The sequence below is a fragment of the Capsicum annuum genome, chromosome 10 (genome assembly GCF_002878395.1).
Source record: "Capsicum annuum cultivar UCD-10X-F1 chromosome 10, UCD10Xv1.1, whole genome shotgun sequence".
In the NCBI taxonomy this organism is placed as follows: Eukaryota; Viridiplantae; Streptophyta; class Magnoliopsida; order Solanales; family Solanaceae; genus Capsicum; species Capsicum annuum.
In genome coordinates, this window is record NC_061120.1 from 191,313,357 (window position 1) to 191,334,531 (window position 21,175).

Consider the following 21,175-nt stretch of genomic DNA (forward strand, 5'->3'; position numbering starts at 1 on the left):
AGTGAAGAGGTTTGGCAAGAAGGGAAAACTCAGTCCCAGATATATCGGCCCCTTCAAGATTCTCAGTCATTTCGGCAAGGTAGATTATGAGCTCGATGTGCCTTTAGATTTAGCCTCAGTGCATACAGTCTTTCATGTCTCTTTGCTCAAGAAGTGCATAGGTGACCCACCAGTCGTAGTCCCTATTCAGAGCATTGATATTCAGAAAAGCCTCTATTATGAAGAGATTCCAATCAAAATCTTAGACTATCAGACTCGTAGATTGAGGAACAAAGATGTCCCTCTAGTCAAAGTTCTTTGGCAAAATCAATCCGTCGAGGGAGCTACTTGGGAAACAGAAGCAGACATGCATGCCAAGTATCTTCACCTCTTTCCCGCTAATCCAGATCAAGCTCAAGGTAACATTTCTCCTTAAGCTTATTCAACTTCACGTTCAGTATTCAGTGAAAACTTGGTATTCAATTTCATGCTCATGTGTCATCACAAACTTGGTATCAAGTGCCATTGCATATTCGGTCAGACATTCATGTACCATATCAGTTATATAGTTATGCATCAGACATGCATTCTCATTGCGAGAAAATTTAGCTCCTCAGAGCACTCAGTTATGCATTCATGAATCAGTTACACATGCATCAGATATGCATGTTCAGTATGTTATGTTGAGCTTGTCAGTCATGAAATCATGTTCCAGTTATCCATGTTCAGTTCATGTTTAGCTTATTGTTCCCCCTCTCAGCCAGTCTCATTCGAGGACGAATGTTCCCAAGGAGGAGATACTATAATACCTCAAATTTTTTCCTAGATAATTTCATCTCAAGAATACCTAGTATAATCTTATAAAGTGAATGATGATTATTCCATGCGGAATTTTCAAGATTTTTACTTTTTGTCATGTGAAAAATTCAATAAGCTTTCCATCAATATAAAATTTACCCAAATCTGACACTCGGGCGAATAGTAATGTCAAATGGCAATTATCAATTTTTAGTGTTTCTCCACGTTAGTGGCGCGTCGTACCAAACTTTTAGGTCGCAGACAAGGTGGCCACGCGATAGCTCCGCGTCTTACCCCCGTGCAATTTCACATTTTCACTTTCCAGTGACTTGGTGCAATAGTGGAATGTCGCACCAAGGATGAAAATTGGAAAATTTTGTCAGAAATTAAAGACGTGTCCTAGGGTTAAAAGGGTCAATTTTCCCACCCTATATAAGCCTTATAACACGAGATCTTACCATAATTCAACAACTTATACTCAATTACTCTAAAAAAATCTTAATAACAAGCCCTAGGATTTTCATAGAAGGTTCAATTTCAATGGAATTCATTGTCAAATTTCAAATATTTCTCCGTCAATCTTCACAAAATCACGAACTAAGGTATGCGTAGTGTTCATCCACGTATCCCTTTCATTCGTGGAGTCCAAGAATCATGTTTTAAATAACGTATTGTGATTTGCTTGTTGTGATTTAATTATGTTCATGTTGATAGTTGTTATTTATGTTTCAATATGGTGTCTTGATGAATTTCCATGAAGTATGTGAGTTTGTTGATTGAAAACCTATGAGTTTGGGTAGTTTTAGATTCTTAAATTGATGATTTCATCTATGCTATAAAGTGTGCATGTAAGGTATTTGATAAAATGCCTAGAATGATAGAATCATGTTCCTTATGACTCAGTAGTATCTAAATGACAAGTCCATGATCAAGACTATGATAGCTATGTAAAGCATGAAATCCCTTATTTATGGCATTATGAATTATGAACTCTATTCCTATGATCAAGAAGTATTATGGATTATTGATATTGGTCATGTATTCAAGAATGTCATGCCTTGTCAGTTTTCTTCTATCTAGTCCTGGGGGTACTCGTACCCAAAAAATATAGATGTGTGCCTAGAGCCATGTCATGTTTTCATGATACTCTCAGTCAAGCCATGTTCTATAGAATTCAGTCAGTCATGTGACTCAGGAAATCTCAGAAATCTCATGAACTCAGTAATCAGTATGATCTGTAATCTCATGAACTCAGTCAGTTATTAGATATCAATAGTATTCTATCAATCGATGGAATTTAGTAAACTCAGTCTATGTACAGTCAGTAAATCATATTTCGCCTCTTCAGATGGGAGCAGAAATTAACACCGAGTGAACCCAAGGGTGGGAACACACACTGTCAGATAAGGTGTGATTCTTTGTAGTCATCCTTGTGTTCCAGAACTATATATCCAGCATAGGCTGAGACATCAACACTGTCAGATGAGGGTTGATGAGGGTTAATGAGAGTTGATAAGCACTGTTAGATGAGGCGCCCACCATTCTTTTTTGGGGACACTTTCAGATGAGGATATCCACAGTTGTCCTTAACAGTGGCACGATATTAATACCCTTCCAATCAAGGCACAGATTGGACCCCAGCTCAGTTGTTCTAGAGTATTGGGGGCATGTCAGTTAAATAACTATTCCCACAGTTTTAGTATCAGTCTCAGTAAAAAAACTCAGATAGTTCTTCAGATTTTAGGATTTTCAGCTATAGTCAACTCAGTCACAATACAGAACTCAGATAGTTCAACCAGATTTAGGACTGTCAAACACAGTCACTCATGTTATCAGTTATTTCAGTTATCAGAACTCCAGTATCAATCATGCTAGATATTAGTAAATTCATTCCATAAGTGTATAGATTCAGTTATCATGTTCTAACAATCTCAGTTACTATGTATTCATATGTGAACTCTTATATTTATATTAGTCAGTCAGTTATTATCATTCATACGTGTAAGCCCCATGTATTCATCCTACCTCACACGTATACTCAGTATATTCTTTTGTACTGATGCATTTACGCTATTGTGTTTTATTTTTATATTACACCATAGGTTCAGAGACACGACTCCCAGATCAGCAGCTGTAGTAGAATTCTAGAGTTCAGAGTTTTAGCAGTGAGTCCTCATTCTCTGAGGACGTGATCTTATTTTATCATATCAATTAAGTTTTTAATTGACAGAGTTAGTTGGGGACATATCCCATCAACTCCTTATTCAGACAGTTAAAGGCTTTCAGACGACTACAGTATTTTTCATGTTTTTCAAACTTCAGTATTTCAGTTTTGTTTTGGTATCAAGATACCACTTTGTGTTAGACGTTATTGTTATTATTCAGTTATGTTCAGTATTGAACCTTGTAGCCTCTCAGTGCATGTTTTCACATTTTCATGTCATATTATGCAGTGTACAGGTACAAATATCATTCATGGGTTAGCTTGTGGTCCTTCAAGGTCATGAGCACCGTGTAGCATTCTGGTTTAGATAATCAAGGCATTACAACCACGTTGACCTACGCATCGGTAACCCAGTTTTCAGTCATTTAAAAGAACGCATTCTTAGGGGTATTTAGGTCTTTTTTACTCAACCACCATCCCCCAAAACATGAAATTAAACTTCCTATAAAGAAAATATAGTCATTCATTCTCCAATTAGCTTAAGAACAAAATCCTAGGTGCTTAAATTTCAAATCAAGAACTCAAAATTCAACCATAAACTTTCAGAAATTCTTCAACACAGGTATGTGAAGTGTTCATCCAAGGGTTCCTTCCAACCTTGGAGTCCAAGAATCTCGTTTAAACTTCATGTAGTTGATTTTATGATTTCCATGGTTGGAATTAAAGTGTATCCATGATTGCTATATATTATATGAAATTGATCATTATATGTGTAGATTCATGTGAATCCACGACAAACCCTTGACTTATGAAATTAGAGATGAATTATGATGCTCACTTGTTATTCAATACTATATGCATATTATATGCTTACCAAGTACTTGATAAAGTGTCCATGTGAACTATTAAGAGAATGAAATCATGTCAAGTTAGCTTATTTGCAATTTATATCATACAAGTGTTTGTCAAAACTCCCCAATGTATGAATGATGATCAAGTTCATAGTTTACATGTTTCATGTTATGCCATGTCTCTTACTATATGCTATCGAGTCCTGGGGGTGTTTGTACCCAAAATTTTTGCTGATTACCTAGAGTCATGGTTAGTCGTAGAACAGTATCAATCACGACACAATCAGTAGTACTCTCAGTCAGTTACAGAACTCAGGAAAACTCAGTATAATCCATATTAGTCCAGTCTAATTCAGTATCTAGTTCAGACTTCAGTAAACCCAGTCATCTAACAGAATTCAGTAGTATTCTGTCAGTTAACAGAACTCAGTGAACTCAGTTCAGTTCAGCTAAACAGCAACCTCAGTAATTGTTCAGTCTAGCGTAGTACAGACTAGACAGAAGTTCAGTGTTTATTCAGTTGGAAGTAGCATTCAACACCGAGTTAACCCAGGGATGGGGGCATTCCTATTAGCAGAGGGTTTGTCCCTTAGCAAAAATTCCTGCATAACAAAACTACATAGCCAGTGTAGGTTGAGGTATCTTCCTTTTAGACATTATGAGGGTTAATACTTTTTATTCGAGTTATCCTATCGGTGAGGGTTGACGAAAGAGCTTCCTATCAGAGAGGGTTAACTCACAGCTTTTCCTTACCCATGGCACAATATTGATACCCTTCCAACTGGGGTTACAGGTTAGACCCAAAGTCAACTAGAGAAGGGGCATATCAGTTAGATGATTACCTCCCACAGTCTCAGTATAGAACTCTGTTCAGTTCTATAGATTCAAGACTATCAGACATGATCACTCATCTTAGTACAGAACTCAGTATGGTTCCACAGTACTCAAAACTTTTAGATACAGTTATTTAGATAATCAGTAATATAGTATTCGTAAACCCTGAAATTAGTTATCATCATTCCTATTCAGTACTCAGTATTAGCACAACCATGCATTTCAGCCTACCTTACAGAGCATACTAGTATATTCAAAGTACTAACGCATGTTTTTCTTTGCACTATGATGTCTTATATCATAGGTTCAAACGCACAGGCCTCTGAGCACTCTTAGCAGTTCAGATTCTCAGCTTTCAGAGTAGTGGTGAGTCCTCATAGTTCGAGAACATGCTTATTATTTATAGTACTTCACTTTTATTCTAGTAGATGGAGTTAGTTGGGGGCTTGTCCCATTAACTCCACAGTTTAGACAGTTAGAGGCTTTTTCAAACTAGAGTATTTTGAGACAGTTGTTTACTTTTTCAGTACTTATATTCATTTTTGGTATTTTGATACCGCATTTGGATTTATTTATAGATTTGAACCTTATGGCATATATTTTTGCATAATTACTGTATTTATTACTCAGTTATTACAGTAGGTACCAGTCATGAATTAGCTTGTGGTCCTTTAGAATTATGAAAACCGTGTAGCGTTTGGGGTACAGACTCGAGGCGTTACAAGATTGCTTTGTATATCTCCAAGATATGACAGTATCCCCACATGTCAACATATTGCATATTTGAGATCAAAATTTATGTTGGTTAAATAGATACCTAGCATCAATATAATCAACAAAATCGAGACTATAATCTTTAGAATAAAATAAGATCATGTGTTTGATCCCATTTCGATGTCTCCTTGTAAGAGCAGAATTATATCTTGGTAACAAATTAACTGAAAAGGGCTAAATCAGATTTTGTAGTATTTGCAGGATACATTAGTATATCAATTATACTAAGATATGGTACTTTATAACCAATTCATTTTGTCATATTTCTCATATCAGCAAATAATCTATTGCTTTTAAAAACTCTCCAAGAGTTCCAATAATTTTCAAGTTATGGATTATGCAATATAAGGATTATAGATAAGTTTCCCAGAAACTTTTATATGCTTCAAACATTTTGAATCCTTAACAAGTTTTCATGTAAATTTTGTTAAGTGATAATATTCAGCATTTCATCTGTGTCATCTTTAAGTGCCTGGACTGCAAATCAAATAAGTGTTATGCTTATCAAGATGCATCTTTTTATGTCTTTTCAACGTATGTTCATCAATAGAAAAATATTTCATTTGTCAAACACTCCGAGTATACATCCATTAGTAAGCATTGTTAGTTGCCTCATTAAAAACCTTGCCAGAAAACCCTGTGGGATAAAACCTCAAATAAGGAAAAAAGAGTGCAGCGCTCGTATTATACTCGCATTGTTTAAAACTCACTTTATTCTCATAAATGATGCTCTGCAATTAATAAGTGCAGCAAATGCACTAAAATATAGTACTTACTAATTATTTTCATGAGATCAAAATTGATCTGTTTTCAAGTTAAGTGATCTTTATAATCATGAGGAATCCAATAGAATTTCTTTATAACATTTTAAATCCTTCAAGGATTTTCATATAACTTTTGTCATCTAGCTAGACATGACAATAATTTATTATATGTATTCATGTTTTTCAATATTGTTAGATTAAAACAAACTTCATTTCATCCACCACGAGAGAATAATTCTCCTACAATAATGTCGGGAACATTGTGAAACCTTTATGCTCCAAGACACAAGTCATACTTTATATCTTACGAATTTTACTTTCGCATAGTAAATTATTTGTACCCCACTGTCATTATACCTCTGATCTTTAGATTATGAGTTTAAATATTCACTTTTCAAGTGAAATAAAATACTTGAATTACATACTTTTATTTGGCCAATAATTTATCTGTCCATACTCTTTGAAAAATTTGTATCCAAGATTCTCGATACTATCTATAATGTTGAGTGCTATATTATATCAAAGATATCATCGACGATTGTTTGATGTCGGTTCCAATAAGACATAACTTAATGAAGATCTCTTCATTTTCATTACTTATTCAAGTACCTGAACCTTTGCCAAGTTTTTATGAAGTGTTATGTCGGTGCTAAAGCACTTGCCTCATTATCATGACCATCTTGATCATTTGCTCCGTTCCTTCTTCAAGGAGTTTTACCTTTGGAACCAATTGGTCTCACGCTTCAGGCGTGTCATAAACTCTGTCCTTTTACGGACTTTTCACTAGAGCATTTTATAGTTGAATTATCATATAGAGTTAGCAAACATATCTGACAATTAGTTTGCAATATTTTGCAAATGAATTATCTCTTGAACTTCAAATTCGCATATACTTTTTTTATGAGGATTTAGATAATTCATTTCATGCATAATTTTCAACTGTTATTCAATCCCCCCCCCCCCCCACACAATGTTAGAAAATCTAACATTTATTTCCAACTTTATCTTGGGATTCATTTTTGTTCATTGTGATGAAGCAATTGCATCATATGCTGCACATCAAAATTTTTTAGATGAAATTTATCTGGTTCTTAATCTTGAACCAATAGTAATAGGGGAGCCTTGTTGGCTTGATGCATATGAATACTGCTATATTTTGAATGACACATCTCATATCAAATTTTTTTTGAGAGATTTTTTCTCATAATCAGTGATTTAGTTAGAATTGGAGGCATACAATTTCTACTAAACCAACCAGCATTATCAACATAATTTGTAGTTTGAAACTGTGCTTTTAATTTAATAATTCGAGAAAACAACTTTACAAAAATTAAATTGCAAGTTAATAGAAAAACACATGTGATCATATCATAGATGCGTATATTAAACTATATAGCAATCGGTCCACATGGCAGGCGAACGAGCCCATATTCACCTTTTTATATGTTCCAAAAAAATTTAGGGAATACATCTCAATCTTAGCTGTTACAATGATAAATTCATTATAAGAACAAGTAGCACAAGAGAATTCATGAAGAATATTTTATTTCTTCAATATATGACCACATGAATTCTCAATTATTTTTGCATCACATTTGGACCGGGATGGTCAATGATCATGCCAACTGATATTTTTTTTTCAATAAATTTTTAATTTACTATTGCATGTGATTCTATCATCATGCACATAATAAGAGGAAAAGTGCGGATAGCCTTACCCATGTCGATTGTAGTAATGTAAAGATATAACATCTTTTCATTAATTATAGTCTCAATATAATTATTTTTGACAAAATATTTGAAACTTAATAAGTTTCTTTTGAGACTTACTACAATCTCAATATTATGAACAATATCATTCCTCCAGATAGTAACACTTAAGCTCTTTTGGAGATCTCAATTAATTTCATGTACTACACATATTTCACACACCATTCATATGGTGAACATCTCCTTCAAGGAGAAAATCATATAAGTATGGCCATAATCTTAAAACATAATATAGGAAAGACTTGTTTCTTACTTTTACCCTTTAGCAGTCAATGATAAACATATCAAAAATATTTATGCCATACTAGAAGTACATGATCAATGATCGTTTATATCAAATAAAATTTTCTTTATTTTTCTCAAACCTTCTGTAGAGGTGAGATGTGACATTTATCCAATCATGCATCAGCATGTCCTTATTAATAATTTTTATCTCATCTTGACACATTCATTTCAAGAATGATGAGCATTAATGATGTTTATTACAAATCTTATTCTCTTCAAGGAATGAATTATAATCATATTCACATGCTTTATAAATTTTTATTAGAAGCTTATTCTCGCGCTATGAAATTTATTATATTCACATGACAAACCTCAACATCACTTTGAAAGGTCAAGTGCGCCATCACTTTATATTCCTTTATTTTGGTGGAGGATTTATAAAACTTACATCAAATTAGGTCGCACGATAATCATGTGTGCAATGACCTTTCACACCATGCCTATTAGTGGCAAAAATTACCTTCATATTTTGAAGGATCATTTGAGAACTCTTAATGTTCGCCAAATAATATAACCTTCTAATTCTTTAATATATATGTCATGTAATACTCAATGTGCACATCTTCGAGAGGACAAAATCGTTTATGCCAACTTATGAACTTATTTGTACTAGTAAACTTCAAGTTTACCATGACATATGAGTTTTACTTAGTATATTTCAGATTTACTAGAACATGAATAATTTTTAAATTTACTATTTTGGAGTATATTTCATAATATTTCTTCTCAATTATTCCACCTCTTATGGAGGTGTACTCTTATCACATTCACCCCAGGGAATGGATCTGTAGTTTTAACAATCGAAATTCTCATCCCCCAGGAATGAAATATAATGGTGTCTTAAGCCTATCAAATTATGATAGGTTAGAATTTCTTTCAAGATATTTCTCCTTCATGAGCAAATCGAGGCGTACACATAATGTAAAAAAATATTTTTTCCTTGTTACGCTTATATTCATATTCATAAATTCAATCACATGTCTTCTTTCAGACATACTATGCACTGCATGCTACCACATTTACTTCAAGGAATGGAGCATATTCAATGAGACATATTTCATGACTTTTCAATAAAATTTTGCCTTAGTCATTATTTTATCATTAATATGTTGTATTGAGATTAAAACTCAATGATTTATCCATATAAAGGCGTCTTAGACCAAAAATCAATGGGACTCGAACCCAACATCTTATTATCATGGTGCATGGGGACTCTTAACCCAATGTCTTTACCTTCTTAATGGCATGACATTTAAATCCATCATCACACCCTCGACCAATGACATATTAGACCAAAGTATAATAAACTCAAACTTGAGTCTACAACAATATCACCACTTTGTGATTATTAATATTATTTTCAAAATTAATTAAAGAACATGAGTTAATAATATACTTATCTTATTATAAATAGTAGAAAAGTGAAATCCAAGTCGTGATAATCGCATAGTTCTTGCGGTCTTGCCATCTCCACTTTCGTTTCAATTTTCTTTTCTTAGCCATCAAATTTTGAGACGATAGAGTCTCGTGCGGATAATGTATTATAAAATAAAGACAAAATATCAATATCAAACTTTAAACAAAGGAGAGAATTAGAGAGAATTTAGTAGTACTTTTGTTGCTACTTTTATGTGTCAATAAGATGTACAAATGGTGACTATTTATAGACACCAAATTTAGCTTCTAAGGTTGCCAAACTTGACTTCAAATTAGCAAGTTGGCAAGCAGGCAAGTTGGCAATTTGGCCAACTAATCAAATATTTAAATCCAATTTGAACAATTAATTTATGGTCTTCAAATCCAACTTGACTACTAACTATTATCTCTAATAAATGACATTCACACATACATATCACATGACATCCATATTATATAACAATATTCTATTTTTAATATGGATTACATATTTTTGTTTAAATGTGTCTAATCGATATGTATTTGGTACTTTGTATTATGTTTTAATTAATATGTATTATATTTTATACGTTTTGATATAAATTGTGATCGTTGATACAAATTCACCATTCAAATACTAATGATATATAAAAGTGTACGTTAATATGCAAATACAAATGATAAGTTTGATACATTTGAGAGAGAGAGGTGAAAACACAATACAAAGGAGAAAAAAAGAAAAAAAATACAAAATACAAAAAGAGAGAGAGGGGGGGGTTTGTATTCGTTGATACAAATACAGTGATACAGCAGTTGCCCGGCTAATGACACCCTTTTAGTGCATGCAATTGGTTGCTATATTTATATTTAATATCAAATACAATTAATTGCATACAGTTGATACATTGCCTAGAAGTAATAATTCTCTAAATTTAAGCTACAGCTGCTGGATTTGCTAAAAGTTAGACTATTCTGGTCAAGTTTCCAATCGAAATGACGGAGGAGTTTAGGCATCTATACTAGAAATTAATAGTTATTCGGCAGAAGGCGTAGATCTTAGCATCAAAAACTCCTATTGGAAATATCAAATCCTTAGTCATGTCAAAGATTTATTAATTGGAATTATCAAGAAAAAGAGATTAGATACATGTGGTGGTTAGCATCTTAATTCAAAAAATATGAGTATAAAAAAATGAACAACACATGGAATAGTTCGCAAGGTAGGTTAATTATTATCAACATATTGTCATCATGAAATTGCTTGACGCAAAGACACGACACAACAACCGTATTCCATCAACGAAAGAAAGAAAAAAACAATAGTATCTGATAAGGAATGCATAGGTTTTAACTCAACCTAGTGAAAAATTCAGGATTTAAGGATCGTGGGTGTTCAGGAGGTTTAAACACACATATTAACACCCACAGTTTTAAAGTCTCGCCTGAAAATTAAAACACACTGCTATCTTCTTAATTTCATGAATGTTTTTTTCCATCTTATATCAATGTTTATACATTTCTTGTATAATTATAATTTTTTTGCATCAAATTTAATGCATATCAGAGCACCACATTCTTAAACCTAGATTTGGCCCGGACTTTACCCCAAATATTAGTGCATGTGTAGAAGACTGTTCAACCATAAAAGGAGACCACATAACCTAGTTATCACTCACGGACTTGAAAATTCACATGTTCAGGACTAAACATTTGAAGCCTGGATATTATAAGATGGAGACCCTACCATCAAACAAATCATGAATTGAATATGTATAAGTTTGAAATTAATCATGATAAGAAAATAAATCTTAAACTTCATTCAACTTTAAAAAATAGATCAAGACAATATAAAGAGATCAAATCTAACTCACTAAGCTATACAACCACTACTAAAATATTAACTATTTTTCTGTTGAAATTTCCCACTGAAAATTATTCAGTGACTATATATTTTCATAGATGTTGTGATTGAATCGTGGGAAAAGAAAAAATAGTAATATAAAAAAATAGAAACTTTTCACTGCTTTAGTGAAACATATTTCCCATTAATCATATTTCATAACATAAATTTTCCATTAAATAAGGTGGTGACCTGTATTCCTACCGAACTTAGAACTTTGCTAATTTCGTAAAGGGTTTAGCAATGCTGTTGGTTTTATCAAGTTTCAAAGCTAGGGCCACCATTTCCCCCCATATAATTTTAATTAATCAAAGTGGAGTTTACTTAAATTAGCACTAATCTTTATTGCTTGAGTTCCATTATTTGCTTCCAAAATTAGTGGCCAGGCTCAACCAAAGGCATAAGTTGAGTGCATCTACATTATCTATTACTAGACTAGAAGATTCTAGTAGTACGTCTCTGTTTGAATAGTACGGAATTTTAAAAATAAATTTAAAAAGTTAAAATTTACCGTCTAACATATATCATATTCTCTTCATTTTATTTTATATATCGTCATTTCATCGGATACTGAGTTTAAAAAATAAATGGCGACTTTGTAAGTTTTAAAAATTGCACTTCTGAAAGTCACTTTAATTTTTACTTTTTAGTTGTCTTTTCTTATTAAGTGAGACTGATATTAAATAGTTACTAAATAAGGAAAGATGACATTCTTTTAGGACTCATAAAAAAAAATGAAGATAAATAAAATGAAACGGAGGAAGTAATATTTATATGGAAAAATTTTAAAACTTACGATCGTAAGTATAACATAACAATTGTGTTATTATTAAAGATTCTTATTAATGTAAATTAAAAGTGTAAAGCTAATATTTTTATTTTTAAATTTAGAAGTGTATTTTTTTCAGAAGTAAAAAAAGTGTGGTGACATCAAGTGACGGAAGGAGTATTTCATTCTCATCCGTTCTTCGTCCAGTATTATTCGTTCGGTTTACGAAACATTTTAAATTTGAGATAGAATTAATGTTTTGATTGAATATTTTTTGATAACACTGTAAATTTTACCATTGACGAACAGAACAACACCAAGAACAAATTAAAGAGCACCTCTACCAGTTATCCCGTATCTGGGAATATAGGCAAGGCCTCAAGAAAGCTACAATTACATGTAAATTCTATGCATGAGTCCACTACATTTAAGAAGGTTCAAATAAATTTAAATATATATTGTGCGGATCTACGCGGATTACTAACTTGTGAAATAGATCTATTATATATATAATGAATCTATTTTTCTTTGTGCGTGGATATTTCTTAAATTTTGTTTCAATATCTTTTAAAGATTTATTCTTTTCGTAAGATGTATTCATTAATTTGTGTAGTTTATTATTTTATCCTGTAGTAATTGCAGAGTTACAAATTTCTGTATAATAATTTATCCTAATTGTACTGTAATGTATATCTAATTCTAGATTTTCAATGTTATTTATTATCTTGTGTTGTTCTTCTCGTAGCGAGTTTTTTAAATTATATAAACTATCACATGTACTTTTTTCTAAATTTTTTAAGGTTTCTTCTATCCATATTAATTTTTCTTTTAGATTCTCCATTATTTCTCTAATTCGGTTTCTATAATTAATTTCTTTATTTAGATTATCTTGATTTTCTCTAGTTTTTCTAATATATTCTAACATCTCTTAATCTGAATAATATCCATCTGGGTAATTATTCATGTATAACTGTGCTATCCAATTTATAGTTTCAATTTCATAGTCTAATACTTTTTCTAATATTATTTTCTTAATATCTATAATTTTTATATCTCTAAGTATATATAAGATTAAGACTTTAAGATTATCTATCATTTAAAATTGACTAAATATTTTATTATAATATTTTGTAGTTGTTTTTTTTAGTCTTAGTAGTTCTTGCATATTTTCATTAAGAAATTCTATATATTTTATATCTTTAGTTTCCATGTATTTGTCTAAATTTACTTTCATCTGTTTTTCTATTAACTGTATGTTTCTCATAACTTTTTCCAAAAATTCTAGATATATGTAATTTATTATGGTAAGTATTTGTAAGAGTAGTTAGGTAGGTATGGTATGTAATTTACTCTAGTCATATAATATTTACCAAATGCTTTTTCGAATATGATTTTTCTTATATCTACTACTTTTATATCCTTAAGTGCATACAAAATAAGTATTTTAAATTTATCTACCATCACATCAGATAAATAATTATTCATTTTCATAAAATTGCTATTTTCAAAATATTTCCTTCAATCATGTTCATAACAAAATATGATCATCTTAGATTACTATATACTAGATTATTCTTAAATAACATGTTCTTCAGTCACTATTAGCATGGTAATTTGGATACTTTTCCCTTAAACAGCGCCTCTACTCTAGTTACTCCCCACCACGACTTCTTGCCTCATTGGTTTCACCTTTAGGATGGCATAGTTCTTAGGGATTTTTCTCCTTTTCCACTTTGCTAATAAACTTCTTAACATATTATTTTTCGAAGAATTCTACTATAAAGTAACTAACATGAATTTATTTTATCATACCATGATTGTTGGAAATTATGAATTTAGCTATTCATAATCATAAATAAATATACCTATTCAGGTAGGTTTGATATTTCTAAGGTTTGTTCCTCCATAGCTTTTTCCATTGAAATAAATATGTTTTTTAATAACTAAGCAAAATATTTGTTGTGGACAGGAGAGAGTTTTTGTTTCAACACATGAAGGCTTGCTTTGCAATGCCTTCGGTTCATCTTATTTATAGACTGAATGAATCTTTACAAGAATCTGCACGTTTCTAAAATTAATCTACTTTACAAAAAAGTCTTCTAATAAGACAAAAATCATTAATGTCTAGGCTAATAATAGTCAAAAAGCCTAAAGTCTAAAAAGTCTAAAAATCTAGCCTATACAAAAATTTTCAATACTTTACGTAAAATAAATTGTGAAAGTTTACATGTTGCTTTCACAATTTAATATTTTGTCTTCTATTATTACTCCGTTGATATCTTCTTGTTGTCGTATCTGCTGCTTTTCCATTATTGCTTCTTATCTTGTATCTTCCAGCTGGTGTTTTTATCTCCTTGGTTGATTTTTTTTCTATCCTAGCTGAACTTCTGGGATATCATTATCTCCTCCATTACATTTTGAACATTTATGATCTGGATATTTATATCCAATTGTCTTGCAATATCTGGTTAATAATTCTTCTGAAATAAATTTTTCTCTGATAGCTCTTGCGATAGGTTCTGTCTCTGGTTTGAGTAACGTCAGAATCCATTGCCTAATAGTTTCCATATTTGTTTCTCGTAATTCCTTTGAATTTGAATATATTAATACATGATTTCTTGAATAATAACTCCATATGGGATTTTGGTTGCAGTATGTGTTCGTTAGCTCTTACAAAATTGTAGATAGTCCGATAATTCTCTTATTCGCATAAAATTTTGGTATCTCAATTCTAGGTATTTCTGGTTGTGGAATAATATCTTGTGGTATAATCATGTCTCGTGTCATTCCTATCTTTACAACTTGTATGGGTTTTTTAACTTCATCATATAATATCTCTGCTGGTACCGTGTAAATTTTTATAAAAAATAGGGTACCTTTGGTTATTCTTTTAAAAATGATAAATGCTTCATATATTTTCGATATAGTGGATATCTCATTTCCGTCAGAGTTATATACAGTACTGAGTAGTCCATATTCATAGCAAGTTTTAACTAGACTTGGTTTGGTTTTAGGTAAAGCAATTAGCTTATTATATCCGGTCAATCTCTGGGTTATATAGTTTATATCTGGTTCTTGGATGTTTATAGCTCTGGGGTTGGTATTTAAAAAGGTTTGTACATTGTAGATATTTTCTATATATGTTAGGGCAGTGTAGTTGTAAGTCTTTTTGTCTTGGTTTAGACTATCTCGGTATGTAGTAATTTGTAGGGGTATAAACATGGGATCTTTTGATGTATTTGGTACATATGGTTTATCAAATAGCTTGTTTAGGTTCATATTTGTATTTTTCCTAACTCCTTTGCTTGTACCTGCAGAAGTAGATTGATAAATGTTATGGGTTTTATGGAGTGTCCCATTGTCTCCTTCTAGCTCTGGAACTTTAATGTCTTTTGATTGACATAGCTCTGCACACTGCTGAGTTAGCTGATTTGTAGCTATAGACTTCAGTTTAACTTCATTAGTCTTTAGCTTTTCTATTTCACTACCCATACTGTCCACTTTCATTGAAAACGTAGTTAGGGTGTTGAGTATTTTTTCTAGAGTATCCTCTTCTATTATATCAGTCTGTGTAGCTTTGTCTTGATATGTAATCTGCAACAACATTTTTGTTAGTACTAATTACTTCAATTATAAATGTGAAATTTAATATATTCAAGACTGGTCTCCGAATCTCTTTTGTTGTAACTGAATTTTGTATTTTCTTTGTCAACCACCAGCGTACCTATGTATTATTTGTTCGTATTGAAGCAAAATTAATAATCCATTTAAAATCTAGAAGAATGAGACACATACCACCTAATTATGATAAAATTAGATTTAGATATCCACCAAAATATTATAAATTTGATTTAAATGAATAAAGTTAAAAAATACAAAGAACTAAAATAAATTATTTCTGAAAAACGTAAAGAATTAAAAATAAGAATAGAAAGACTACATTATAATATATTTACCGAAGTTAGTGAAAACTCAACAAATACACAAAAAGATGAAATATCAAAATTAGAATCACAAATAGATAGTTTAGAATATATATATATATCAACATTAACTATTTACAATAAAATGAACAAAGAAGAATTTATAATAGATGAAAAATATATGAAAATCACGAAGGATTAAAAATAAAAATAGTATTTTCTAATCTAGGAAGAAGATATAAGAAAATAGGTGAACATTTATATCTAATGTTAGAAAAAGAAGAATTAAAATTAGAAGATAAATTGACAGCTATGATAAGAATAGAAAGAGAAAATGAAGAAATAGATAGGAAAAAGGAAATAGAAAAAATAAAACAACAAACTACAGAAGAAATACGAAAAATAGAAGAAACTCAAAATAGTAGGATTGCTGAATTAGAAAAAGAACTACAAATGTTAAAAGATTTGTATGAACAAAGACAAAAGGAAAAGGAAGAAAAAGATAAAGAACAAAAATTACTAAACGAGATAAATCAATTTAAAGAAAAATTAGAAATAAACAATAAAGAAATAAAAAAACAAGGAATTAGAAATAAATAATATAGTTGTTGAAGAGACAGATAATTATGATTTAGAAGATAGTGAAACATATACAGAAATATTAACAAATACAAAAAATTTAGAAATCAATGAAAAACAAGAAGTAATTAATGAAGAAAACTTAGAAAATATCAACACAGAAATAAATACTTTTGATAAAAAAGAAGAAGAAAATATAATACCTAGAACATCAGAAATAAGAAAACCTACATATTATAAGAATAAGTTTAAAAGATATAATCTAAAGAATGAATATGACAAATGGACACCAAGACAAATAATTAATAAAAATTATAACTTTTTAGACTTATACTGTGTAATAGATACATAAAAAACAATACAATTATGGATAGGATAAATGACAAAACAATTATTAGATGATAATATAAACATAACAGATGCACCAGAATATATAGAAAGAACACTAATAGAACAGTGAAATTATGGTTTTCAAATTTAGCTGAAAATAGCAAGAAGGTATTAAGAACTAACAAACCTACAGAAGGAACATCATCAACAACAACTAAACTAACACCTATAGAATTATTAAAAAAAAATGAAACAGCTATAAAAAATAAATTTGGTAGTATGACAACAATAGAAGAAGAACAAGATGAAGAAAAAGATACAAATAGGAATTTAATGTTAAAATTAGCAATATGTAATATGTGTTATATAGATGAATATACTTGTGCATTTAAAGAATATTATTATAAAGGAGCATATAATATAGAAGAAAGTAAAGAAATAAGAAAATTATATTTTAATAAATTACCCGAACCATTTAGTTTAAAGCTAATAAAGAGTTGGGAAGAAGCAAAAATAGTAGATACTCTAGGAGCAAGAATAAAATTTTTACAACAATGGTATAGAAACTTATGTGAAAAATATAGAGAAGAATTAAAAATGGAAAAAACATTGATAAGAAATTTAGCATGTTGCAAAGATAAAATAGCACCCCAATTCGGATGTGAAGAAAAATATTATAAGAAAAGAAAAAGACATAAGAAATATAAGAAATATAAAAAATCAAAATATAAATACAAGAAACCAAGAAAAAGATATTATGTAAAAAAATTATAAATACAAAAGACCATATAGAAAAAAGAAATCTATAAAAGAATGTACTTGTTATAATTGTGAAAAATTAGGAAATTTAGCTAGAGATTGTAAATTACCTAAAAATCCAAAAAATAAACAAATATCAGAAATAAAAATAGATAATACAGAATATATGCAGATAGATTATATAGATTATGAATTAGAAAGTGAGGATAGTATATATGAAATTTCAGAAAATGAAACAGATAATGAAATAGATAGTCAAATAAATGAATCAAATGACTGAAGAAGATATAAAAATAATAACAAAGGAAGAATATTTAAATGATGAAGGAACAGAATAAAAAATAACATTTGACAGTAACATATTTGATGAAATAAAAGGAAAAGAATTAGATTTAAGTGTAGAAAAATGTTTAAAATGCCAACAATAAGAAATCTATTTACTAAGAAAAAAGAAGAATATTATGTAGTATGCCAAAAGGAACATGTAATAGACTGTAGATACAAGCTATTTAATACTTAGAATACCAAGTCTTTTTCTAAAGTAACAAAATCTTTCGTCTAACAAGGGTTTCGTAAAAATATCTATCAATTAATTTTTTAAGTCATGATCTTGAATAAAATGATGCTTAATATCAATGTGTTTAGCTGTAGAATGATGCACAGTATATTTAAACAAACTAATAGCACTTGTGTTATCGTACATTATGGAAATAAATTTAAAATACAAATTAAAATCAAGTAGTTGATGTATAATCCATAAAATTTAAGTACCACAACTTCTAACGGCTATGCATTCAGCTTCAGTTGTTGAAAGAGCAACAGAAGTTTGCTTCTTGCTGTGCCATAAAATATAGGCATCATCAAGATTTTGACATGTTCCACTAGTACTCTTTTTATCACTTTTATCCCCTGCTAAGTCAGCGTCTGAATATCCAATTAAATTAAAATGAGAGGAGCAGGGATATCATAGTCTTGAATTTCTATGAGATATTAAATGATTCTTTTGATGGCAGTCAGATGAGACTCTTTGGGAGTCGAACAAAACCTGGCACACTTACATACGCCAAACATAATATTTGATCGACTGGCGGTCAAATAGAGTAGTGATCCAGTCATTCCTCTATACGTCATTTCATCAACAAATTTTCCAGATGACCCTGAATCAAGACTTGTGGATGGGCTCATCAGAGTTTCATAAGGCTTTTTTTTTCCATGCCGAATTCTTTGATGAGCTTCTTCGTGTACTTAGCTTGACTGGTGAAAGTACCTTTGAGAGTTTACTTGATTTGTAGTCCCAAGAAAAATGTGATACGTCCCATGAAACTCATTTCAAATTCTCCTTCCATCAAGTTTGCGAATTTCTCACATAGAGAGATGTTCGGACTACCAAAAATAATATCAACATAAATTTGCACAATAAGAAGGTTTGAGTCAAGCTTTTATATGAACAGAGTTGTATCAATTTTACCTCTTTAAAAATTATTATTTAGCAAAAAAGTACTCTATTGACACCCAATTTTGGCTCTCCAAACTTAAAATTAATGCATTTAGGCTTCCTGATCATTAAATAGTACAAACTACAATTTTCACATATTTTTTGCTATTGTTAATAAATTGTTGATAATCATCATTATGTTAGAATTTTTACTCATTTATTTTCATATTTTTAATTTTACATAATTTACTGATAATTATCTTTAATTTCATAAATTTTAGAATTCTTATTAGTTTATTATTATTTTAATATTTTTTGCATAGTCATTTATATACATACACAGTACAACATTGTAATTTTTTACTGCACAGTATAATTTTAATTATTTATAGCATAATATATTTTTTTCAAGATAATTATATTTTTTATTTGTTTATATTTTTCTGTAATTATACAACGATATTCATTATTTTGTACGTTATTTAATATGATCTGCAAAGGTAAGTCGATTTAATTATTTTAATACATGAAGTAACAAATTAGTCAAGTCAAAGTCTTATCATTTTTTTATTTTTTGACTTTGTTTCACCTACTTTCCCTAATTTAAGGGACTTGCTGGAAAAAAGTAGATATGAATATCATTTATTATTATTATTATTTTTAAATACACACACTTTAACACAATACACATCCATACATACATAGATAACATATACAAACACAAACGCACGCATACATCTCTCTCTCTCTCTTTAATCTCTTTTTCCTCTCTTCCATTTTCCCTTCACTGCCAATAAGATCCGGCAGACGCATCCCCATCGCCGGCCAAAAATCCCATCACACCAATTGTGTTGTTCGTGGTATTTTATTTCATATGTTAAATTAATATTTTTGAAGTTTTTGGTGACTGATAATATTTTTCAGTGAATCTCACTCATTTGTTATTGTTTTGCTTAGTTATGGACTGTTACTCTAGTTACTTATTGTTTCTTTATTTGTGTTGATACTTATTAAAATCTGCTTTAGTAGCTTACTACTATTCTGACTTTAATTTATTTTAATTATTGTATTGCTAAGTTTTTCTTCTTGTTAAATTTTGTTTGCATTCTATTGAGTTATGCTATCTCAATTGTTATTTTGATTAATGCTTTTAAGATATGTTGTTATTGTTAGTGTTAATTGATTGGCCAATGAAATTATCTCTCCGTCTGGGTATTTGAGGTCACCCCATTATAAAAGATGGATTTTATTTTATCAAAGTTATTATTTTATATTTAGGGCCGACACTTGACCGATAAAGAAATTTTTCTTCTATTTTCAAGGGTTTCATAAATAAAAGATGGATATTACGTGTATAAATACATAATAAAATAAATAAATTTGGGCAATGAAGAAATTTTTATACCAATGCAAAAATTTTTATAATTCGTATCTTGGCAAGACGATTTAGGACGGCTAATAAATCAGCAACCACTTCATAGCCATGTCGTATTTAAAATCTAACCTAAGCCCACCTTTTAACAAAAGTTATATATATTTTTTATTCGTATATGCACACATACGTTCTCAATTTATTTTGATAGTTCTTTATTTGTTACTAAAATTTTACTACAAGTATTTATACGGGTTATTGAGAATATTTATCGGGAATGGCATGCAAAGAAGATTTTAATTTTTATATTTGTATTTTATATTTTTTTTGCTTGTACAAAATGCCAATTACAGTAAAAAATTTATTTTTGGGGCGTTGGGAGGGAATGCTTTTATACAAATATTCACCACGCATTTAGGCAAATTTAGGCCGTTAATATTTATATTAAGAAAATAAATTAATTTAGATACTTAATTAATTCATACTTATACATT